A 9,083-nucleotide genomic window follows, 5' to 3' on the forward strand; every position below is an offset into this window, starting at 1 on the left:
AGCTGGAGCCCGGCAGGAACTGGGGGCCATCGCCTGACCCCCACACTGCATCACCTCCTCCCCTGGGCTCCTCACCTCCCATGGCCCCGGGCAAAGGGAGCAGAAACGCAGCCATGAAGTCAAAGGAGACAGCGAGTGTTTATTCAGTCACGCACATAAGTCCGAGCAGCGAGTCTGCTCTGGAGCTTGCAGCCCCCGATCCCCTCTCCGTGTCACTGGAACGACTGCCAAGTCATTCCAGGAGCCACGCTCGTTGGTTCGGCAGGGAACGTACGGTGGGTTGGCTGCGTCCTGGAGCGCCGGGCTGCTGGGCAGACTTGGAGGCTGCTAAAAACAAAGAGCAGGGCACGGAACACCACAAGAGAAGAGAAGAGAGGCAGCTTGCAAGACAGAGGGGCGTAGCGAGAAAGCACGAGGCAGGAAACAGGATAGCGAGAGAAGGATGGGGACAGAGAAGGACAGGGAGCCTGACAGAGGTGGGCAAAGAAGCAGTGGAGAGAGGAAGAGAGGCAGCAGAAAGAGGGAGAGGGAGCGGGACAGAGACCAGCAAAGAAGGATGGGGAGCAGGATGGAGATGCAGGAAAAACCTGAGCTGGGCAGTACGACAGGGAGGTAAAGACAACTAGGTGCAGGAAGCCAGACCGAGAGAGATGGAGAAAGCTAAAGCCATAACAAGAACAGGGCAGAGAGGGAGGAATGAAACAACAGTGAAACAACAGGGACAGGACGCCAGGACATCAAAGGTTGGACAGAAGAGGTGACAGCAAGGGGACAACACAAAACAAATCATACAGCTGCATGCTTAGAGGGCAGAGAGGGAAGAATTAAGAAATAGGGTCAAGGAGCCTGAAAAAAAGAGAGAGCTGGGAAAAAAAAACAAACAGTGTAGCAATGCATACAGAAAGAACAGGGGCAGAATGGAAAATCAGGTGCATCGGGGAGCCAGAGACGGCAAGCTGGATAAAGGAGAAAAGCGACACGCTAGAGGGCACAGAGGGAGGAAATGGAAAACCAGAGACTGGGAGCTGGACAGAGAGAGAGGCAGAAATTAAATGGGCAAGTGCGACAGGCCACAGGGCAGAGAGGGAGCAATGGATAAATACGGTCAGAGGACCAGGCAGAACACAATGTGAAATAATAGGAACACGACTGGCATACAGGGAAGAGGGAAGAATTAAAAAACGGGGACTGAGAAGCTAGACAGAATGACATGGAGAAACAAAAAAATAACAGTGACGGCTTACCAGACAGATAGGGAGCCGCAGGCAGAGAGAGATGGAGGGGAAACAATCAAATAGCGTGCAGCTGCAAGACAGAGAATGTAGAATTTAAACTGAGCATTACAAGCAGGTGGGCTAGCTTTGTGGGTTTAGCCCACAGTACCCATCGCTGTGCAGAAATTACAGAAGTAAATACCTCTGCTCCGTGCATAAGCCTGGCGTACTGCGCACTGGGTAAACAAACCCAGATTTGGGACAGCAAGAGGGATAGGGAGCAGGACAGAATGGGAAAGGAAAAAATGCTGGGAGGCTGAACAAAGGCAAAGAGAAACAAAGACAGAAAGCAGGGCACGGGAACGGAAGCAAAACAAAATAGCGATGGCCTGCAGGACCGAGACGGAGAAATTAAAAAACAACCACGGGGAGCAGCACAGAATGACAGAGAGAGAATAAAAGGACAGAGAGCAGGACAGCTCTGGAGGAAAAATCAACTGTGATAGGCAGTGGGAGAGAGATACCAGAAAAGGAAAAAAACAGTGAGGGAAAGAGAAAGGAAAGAAGAGACACCCAGCTGAACAGGGGAATACAGTTAGAAAAGACAGGAGAGCAAACGGGACACAGAGAGAAAAACAGAAAATAAAGTAGGAGGAAGCAGGGCAACAGGACAAAACCAGGAAAAAATAGGAGTGAGATCTGGACAAAAAAGGGAAAAAAAAAAAACTGACCAAGGAAAAGAGACAGAAAGAGGGACAGGGAGATGGCAGAGAAAAGAAACAGCAGCAGCAGGATGGAGACGGGAAAAAACCATCAACCTTAGATTGTCAGGAGGACAGAGAAGAACATGAATACAAGCAATGGCCTGCAGGACCGAGACGGAGAAATTAGAAAACAACCATGGGGAGCAGCACAGAATGACAGAGAGTGAATAAAAGGACAGAGAGCAGGACAGCTCTGGAGGAAAAATCAACTGTGATAGGCAGTGGGAGAGAGATACCAGAAAAGGAAAAAAACAGTGAGGGAAAGAGAAAGGAAAGAAGAGACACCCAGCTGTACAGGGGAGCACAGTTAGAAAAGACAGGAGAGCAAACGGGACAGAGAAAGAAACAAACAGACAATAAAGTGGAAGGAAGCAGAGGAAAAGGACAAAAAGAGGAAAATAAATAGGAATAGGAGTGAGATCGGGACAAAATGGCGGGGGGGGAAACACTGACCAAGGAAAAGAGACAGAAAGAGGGAGAAGGCAGAGAAAAAAAATGGCAGCAGCCAGACGGAGATGGGGGTGGGAAAAAAACCTTGGATAGACAGCAGGACAGAGAAGAACATGAATATGAGCAAGGATCGGGACCTCATTGCACTCTATAGCTTCCTGAAGGCAGGTTGTGATGAACAGGGGTTTGGCCTCTTCTTCCAGGCAACAAGCAGGACCCGAGGAAATGGCCACAAGTTGTACCAGAGGAGGTTTAGATTGGACTTGAGGAAAAGCTTTTTCTCTCAAAGAGTGGTAAGGCACTGGAACGGCCTGCCCAGGGAGGTGGTGGAGTCTCCGTCCCTGGCAGTGTTCAAGAGGCGGCTTGATGAGAAGCTACAGGATATGGTTTAGTAGCTGTGGCAGCAATGGTAGTGGGAAGACGGTTGGACTAGATGATCTTATAGGTCCCATCCAACCATGTGATTCTATGATTCTATGATTCTATGAAAGGGATATAGCAAGAAACGACAAGACAGGGAGCAAGACAGACAGAACAAAAAAGCATTGAAAGAGAGAGAGCATGCACTTGTGAGAGCCACAGGGGTTGGAGAGATAAAGATAGATCTCAAAAGAGCTACAAAGGCACATCAACTTAATAAAACAGGCCAGGGAACAGCATGAAGGCCCAGAGACAGCAAGAGATGAACAGGACGGAGTGAGAGGCAGAATGGAAGAAAAACAGCAACACCAAGCAAGACAAAGGGATAAAGCAAGAAGGGGAAGGGAGGAGAGAGACAGGAAGGCAGGGACTCAGAGCAGCACGTACAGGCACAGGGAGGAAACAAATGCCAGAAAATAGACCAGAGAAACTGCAAAGAAAAAAAGAGAAGGATGCAGAATGGCACAAAGGGAAATAAAAGGAAAAAACAGCGATGGGCTGCAGGACAAAGCCAGAGGGTGGAAAAAAGGAAGAGGAGAGGGGAGAACAAGAGCCCAGATAGAAAAAGAAAGGGTGCTGTACAAGAAGAGAGAGAAGGGGAAAGAGAAAGACTGAGAAAACAAAAAAAAAATAGAACAAGAAGAGAGATACAGGGAAGCCAAGAAAATCACAGCAGCGTGAGAAAGAAAAAGGGAAAGAGAGGCAGCTGGGGGAGGGCCAAGGAGGCCCTGGGATGGAGAGGAGGGGAGAAGGGGCCCCGAGGGCCCGGGACTCACCGCAGCTCTCGGCGCTCCAGGGAGAGTTTGCCAGTTCAGACCCTTCTTTCTCTGCTCTTCCCTTCCTCTTCTGTCACTCCAGTTGCTTGACTGTCCCCAACCTAAGAAAAGAGGAGGATGCGTTACAGCTCTTAGGAGACAAAGCTCCCTAGAAACGCAGCCTCGCTCACCCAGTACTTGACCGTGCCCCCTTTTTAAATTATGTGTACAGACCCTGCGGCGCTCTTTGGCGATCTAGCCTGCTGCGGCCTTCAAAACGGGATCTTCCTCACCCAGAGAGGCAGGCTGTCTCTTGCACGCAGCACAGGCAGCTGCCGGTCAGACGGCCTTCAGTTACGTCTTCCGGAATACCGATCCACAGTGACAGGTGGCTGCCTTCGTCCGACCGGACTGCGCACCAGCTTGCGGCTTTGCCACCCCCTTGCCCTTGAGAGAGTGGCTACCTGGAGCGGCTCCACAACCACCGCTGCCCAAAACAGCAGAGGAAAAGGCACTAAAAAGCAATGACAAAGAACAAAGACAAACTGTCAAGACACTAGGAATGACATCGACAGCCTAAAGCATCAGCGAGGCAGGGCTTGCAGCTGACCTTGTGCCGCGGTTTAACCCCAGCCAGCAACTGTGCTCGCTCACTGCCCCCGACCCTGTGGGATGGGGAGAGACTCAGAAAGGTCAACGTGACAACTCTTGGGTCTTGAGATAAAAACAGTTTAATATTAAGGAAAAAAACAACCACCACTGGTAAGGAAAAGCGGAACAAAAAAAAAAAATACAGCAAAAGAAAACCCAAGACATGCAACTGATATAAATGAACACACTTGTAAGTTTCTAATGAAAACATTTAGAGTGTTTTCATTTTAGAATGGAAACAATCTCCATAAAAGTTGGGGGTGGGGGCACTGGGTAAGTTGGGGAACACAGGCAGCACCCCAAGGATACCGAGACAGAGGGGTCATGGGGAGGCAGCGCCAAAAAGGGGGGTGTCGAACAGGGACACAAAACAAGAGTGCAGGGCACGCAACGGGCAAAACACAGGGGAAAAAAAACTCACAAGGGAGGAAAACCTCACACGGTGGGGGGGTGTTTTAGTGAAAAGCATTTGCAAGTGATACAGGGAATTAACGGTCTTCTAAATATTGCTTGATTTAGAAGACTGACTGTCTGCATACTGCTTGATTTAGGAGACTAACTGTCTGCTAGACAATGCCTAACAATCCTCTTTGCCTTGAAACTCACTTAAGCTTATCAGGGACTGGTACTTGTCAAGAAACTGGTATTCAGTCAAGGACTAATATGTCAAGCAAAGGACACGATAACAGGAGTCGTTCAGAAACTGCTGAAATCCCCAAGTGAAAGGAGAGCATGGGTGAATGACTGAAGTTCATCTAGAGGAAGATCAGACCCCTGAAGAAGTAAACGACCACCAGAGACAGATCTGAAATGCTAACGCAAGTGGTTTTTTAATAACCCCGCCTCGCTTATGCACATGTATGTCTGTATTGTGCAATCCTAGGAATGTGTGTACCTGCACCGGATACATTTTTGGTAAAATGTGCTGTCAGTGTGCGTGCTTTTGGAGAAGCAATCCCCCACGCACCCGGTGCCAAATAAACATGCCTGCTTTATAACTCTCTCCGAGTTGTAGAGTTTGATCCACGCGTCAGGAGGGCTGAGAAACACAGAGCGGGACAGTGGGGACGGATACGAGGGAGAGACGGACACGCAAGGACAAGGGGTACGTGCGGGAAGAAAGGTGCGTAAGGATGACCTATAGCAGGGAGTCCACGCAGGACAATCCACAGCACGTAACTCACCTGGCATAACCTGCACGAGATGACCCACACCGGACAATGGACCCACACTGCGTAATCCCCAGCGAGAACCCCTCCGTCTCCCACTGGGTCACACCAACTATCCCCAAATTGAGTGGCTTTTTTTTTTTCCTTGTCCAGAATATTTTTTTTCCCATGGCCAGACTATGCTCCAGACCACACCTCATTTGATTTTTCCTGTGTCTGAATATTTAGTTAAAAGACTACAGAAGGAAAATCACCACATTCTTAACATTCACTCTAAAATCCATGCGGCAAGTCCCTTAGGAAAAATGCAGTCACGCATCGCAGACGTACCTTGTACTTGCAGACCGCTGCGGCTCCTTTCCATCCATCTCGTACTTTCACGGCCAAGGAAAGGGCGACCACGGTGAAACGCTGGCAGCAGACATTCAGCAGAGAGAGGGAAAAACCCCTTAGTTTGAAGCTAGGCAGGAATCTAACTCTTCCTTTTGGGGCAAGGTTTCTCAGGACTAAAACCACGTGAAGGACAGAGTATCTTGCAGCACCTTTGGTACAGCTGCTGATACCGGCCTTTAAAGCTTTTGCATTTTTCAGACACCCGGGCCTTTTTTTGACTCATTGGCAGCTTTAGTTTCACTCGAACCGCTGTCCTACATACAGGCAGGGGACAGACACAGATGCCTACATACATTTTCTCAACCCTAAGTACAGCCGAGATCTCCTCACCCTCTATGTGCCAAGTTGAATATTTGTTTGTTAAGGAGCACAGCAACACTTCTGTCCTCGTGAACTGCCTCCGAGCAGAGGAGGGCTCTGGGATTTCCTGGACGCCAGTGCTCCCGCTTTCACTGTCAACTCCGCAGGGCCACCCACCGGAAAAAAGGCCTCAAAATAACGAACGTCAGACGATTGCTGCCACACCAAAAGTGCCAGCACTGAAAGCTCGTGCTGCTCCTCGCCGGCCCTTGCCAGCGCCTCTACAGGCCCACAAACATTATCCAGCCTAGAGACTGCATAAAAGGCAGACCGCCCCAGGCTGCAACACTCTTGCCCAGCGTACACTGACCAGTAACGTCTCCCCCTTCACCTTCCCGAGAGAGACTGTTCCCAGGGAGCCCTCTTCCTCCCATCAATTTACTACACCCTCCCTGCAGTTTTCAGCCTTGTTCCCTCCTCGGCTGTGGTCCCTCAACTTAGCTCTCAAACGGCCAGGAATCAGATTCCATCCTCAAAAGAACAACCCCATGCTAACTAAGATGGCGCTTCCTCGCCCAGCTCCTCATCACCATCTGCAAAAAAAAAAACCCCAAAAATAAAACCTACCAAACAGCACCGCCCTTCAACATCACACCACTTACCACCAATCTCTTCTATGGCACTCTCCTCCTCAAAAGCGCCGCAGTGCTCTGCTCACCGGCTCCACTCATTGCCAAGAAGTCCGACGCCGCAACTGCCGCTCGTGGTGCTTCAGATGCTGAGAGACGCAAAGCTCAACTTACTTTTTCTGGGGTGTAGGTAGAAAAAATAGGTGTCATACCAAGCTAACTAGAAAAGTATGTCATTACATGCAATGACAACATTATCAAAAACCACCTGCTTTAGCTTCCTACAAGAAAACAAATGCTCCAGGCTTCATTTCTAGCAAGACCATGCATGCTATCTAACTTCTACCACAGCTACGTTCTGGACAGGGCTGAATGACAAATGTAGCAGAACGTGGTGGCTCGCACACGTGGCCGACAGAGGCACGGAGCTCCTGGCACTGCGTCCTGGTGTCTGCTCTGTCAGGGAGGGCTCAGATGGACCAGCCACTCCTTGCTGGAGGCACCTGCCTGTGATTCACTCCTCAGTCCCCTCCAGCAGCCATGCCCAGGCGGCCCCCTTTACAGCTGGAGGCCCCTCATACAGCAGGGCCAGGGCCAGGGCCAGGGCCACCCTCAGCCTCACTGGACCCATCTGGGGCTGCCCCACCTCCAGCCCCAGCTGGAGCCCATCAGGAGCAGGGGCCCTTGCCAAAGCCCCACAGCACATCACCCCCTTCCCTGTGCCTGTCCTCAGCCATCAGCTCTGCACCCAGGGGCTGCAAACACATCCAGGGGCACAGAGGACGTCACAGACAGTGAGATACAGAACAGAAAAAAAAAAACAGTGACAGTACGCAAGACAAAGAGATAGAGAAAGAAAGATAAGAAAAGAAAGAGAGAGATAGAAAGGCAGAGGCACAGGGCAGGCATGCAGAGGCGCAAAGAAAAGCAGGCCAGAAAACAGGCTGGAGAAATTAGTTGGGGGGAGAAGACGGATGCAGATCAGGACAAAGAGATGGAAAAGGCAAAAACAGCAATGGGCCGCAGGACAGAGACAGAGGACAAACAAAGGAAGGAAAGGGAGCAGAACAAAAGTGCAGGGATACAAAACAAAAGGAAGCGGTAGAACAAGAGATTTAAAGGGAGAGAGAAAGGGGGAAGAGCATACAAGAACAGACAGAAGAGGAGAGGTAGAAGGAAACAATAACAACAACAACAAATCACAGCAGCTTGGGAAAGGTAGGGGTCACGGGAGCGGCAGGGAAGGACAGGGACGCACAAGAGAGGAGGCAGAGCCCCAGGGGCCGGGGACTCACCACAGCTCTCACTCCCGGCACTGCTGGGAGAATCTGACAGGCCAGATGCTGCTTTCTGCTTCTCTCCTCTTCTGTAACTCCGACCACTTGGCTGTCCTCCACCTAAGAGAATACGTGGGTGTCTTACAGCTCTTAGACAAAAAGCTTCCTAGACACGTAGCCACCCACCCACGCTCGCTCGCGCGCTATGTGGCCGTACCGTGCTTCAGGTTCCACGTACAGACTGTGCAGTGCGCACTGGCGGTCTGGCCTGCTGAAGAGTACAAAGAGGGATCCTTCCTCACCCGGAGAGGCAGGCTAGGCTCTCTCTGTCCTGCAGCGGGAGGCAGCTGCTGGCTGGCTGGCCTTTGGTTTCTTCTTCTTCTTTACCTTTCTGTGGCCTCTCCAGCTTCAGCTGCAGCAGCTCCTCTCCACAGGCAGTAAGCGCTCCATCCGTTCATTTTCGCTCCCGCACCGCCAGGAGAGCGCGGCCGGGCAGAGACAGCCCACACAAGCCTGAGGCGAGTGCAGTCAACAGCGTTCCCAAGGGAGGAACGGACAGCCACGGCCTCTGGGAGAGGGAAAGAAGAAGCAGCGACCGTTATTACCGCACGCGGCCCCTGGCCGGAGCGCCTGCTGCCGCAGGGGATTCTCCAGATACACTGAGGTCCCCCCTCGCAGCCTTCAGGGCAGGCCGTGGCCCGGTGCTACGGGACAGGCTTCAGGGGACGCGCCGGAGCGGCGGGCAGCTGCACGGGGCCGGGGGAGGCTCGGGGGGAGCTCTGGCGAGCTGGGGAGGTGCCCGGCGTCTCCGCCCGGGAGGGGGGGCCCCCTCCTGCCCCTCTTCCCTTCTCTCTGCTCTCGGGTCACTCCCCGGGGCTGCCCTCGCCCGGCTCGGCTCCGAGCGGGCGGCTTGAGGCTCCCCGGGCGGGCAGGAGACAGCGCTGCAGCCACGAAAGGGGCTCGCTCACCTCACGGGTGCCCTCGGTACTCACCCGTCACCGCCGCCGGGACCCGCCGGCCGCACACCGCCATGCTGCTCCCGGCCGCATGCGCAGTCCGAA

The 9,083-nt window shown here is 52.1% G+C and overlaps 1 long non-coding RNA gene across 1 annotated transcript; it reads right to left on the reverse strand.

The window, feature by feature from the left end:
* Positions 1 to 201: 201 nt before the first annotated feature.
* Positions 202 to 8,503, reverse strand: LOC147596091 (uncharacterized). The gene is made up of 4 exons (XR_015261614.1): positions 8,410 to 8,503; positions 3,838 to 4,117; positions 3,625 to 3,725; positions 202 to 327 (listed from the first exon to the last, which is right to left on the reverse strand). It is a non-coding gene; the product is annotated as an uncharacterized LOC147596091 (long non-coding RNA).
* Positions 8,504 to 9,083: the final 580 nt, after the last annotated feature.

Source organism: Chlamydotis macqueenii, unplaced genomic scaffold, assembly GCF_036417535.1.
Source record: "Chlamydotis macqueenii isolate bChlMac1 unplaced genomic scaffold, bChlMac1.mat HAP1_SCAFFOLD_184, whole genome shotgun sequence".
In the NCBI taxonomy this organism is placed as follows: Eukaryota; Metazoa; Chordata; class Aves; order Otidiformes; family Otididae; genus Chlamydotis; species Chlamydotis macqueenii.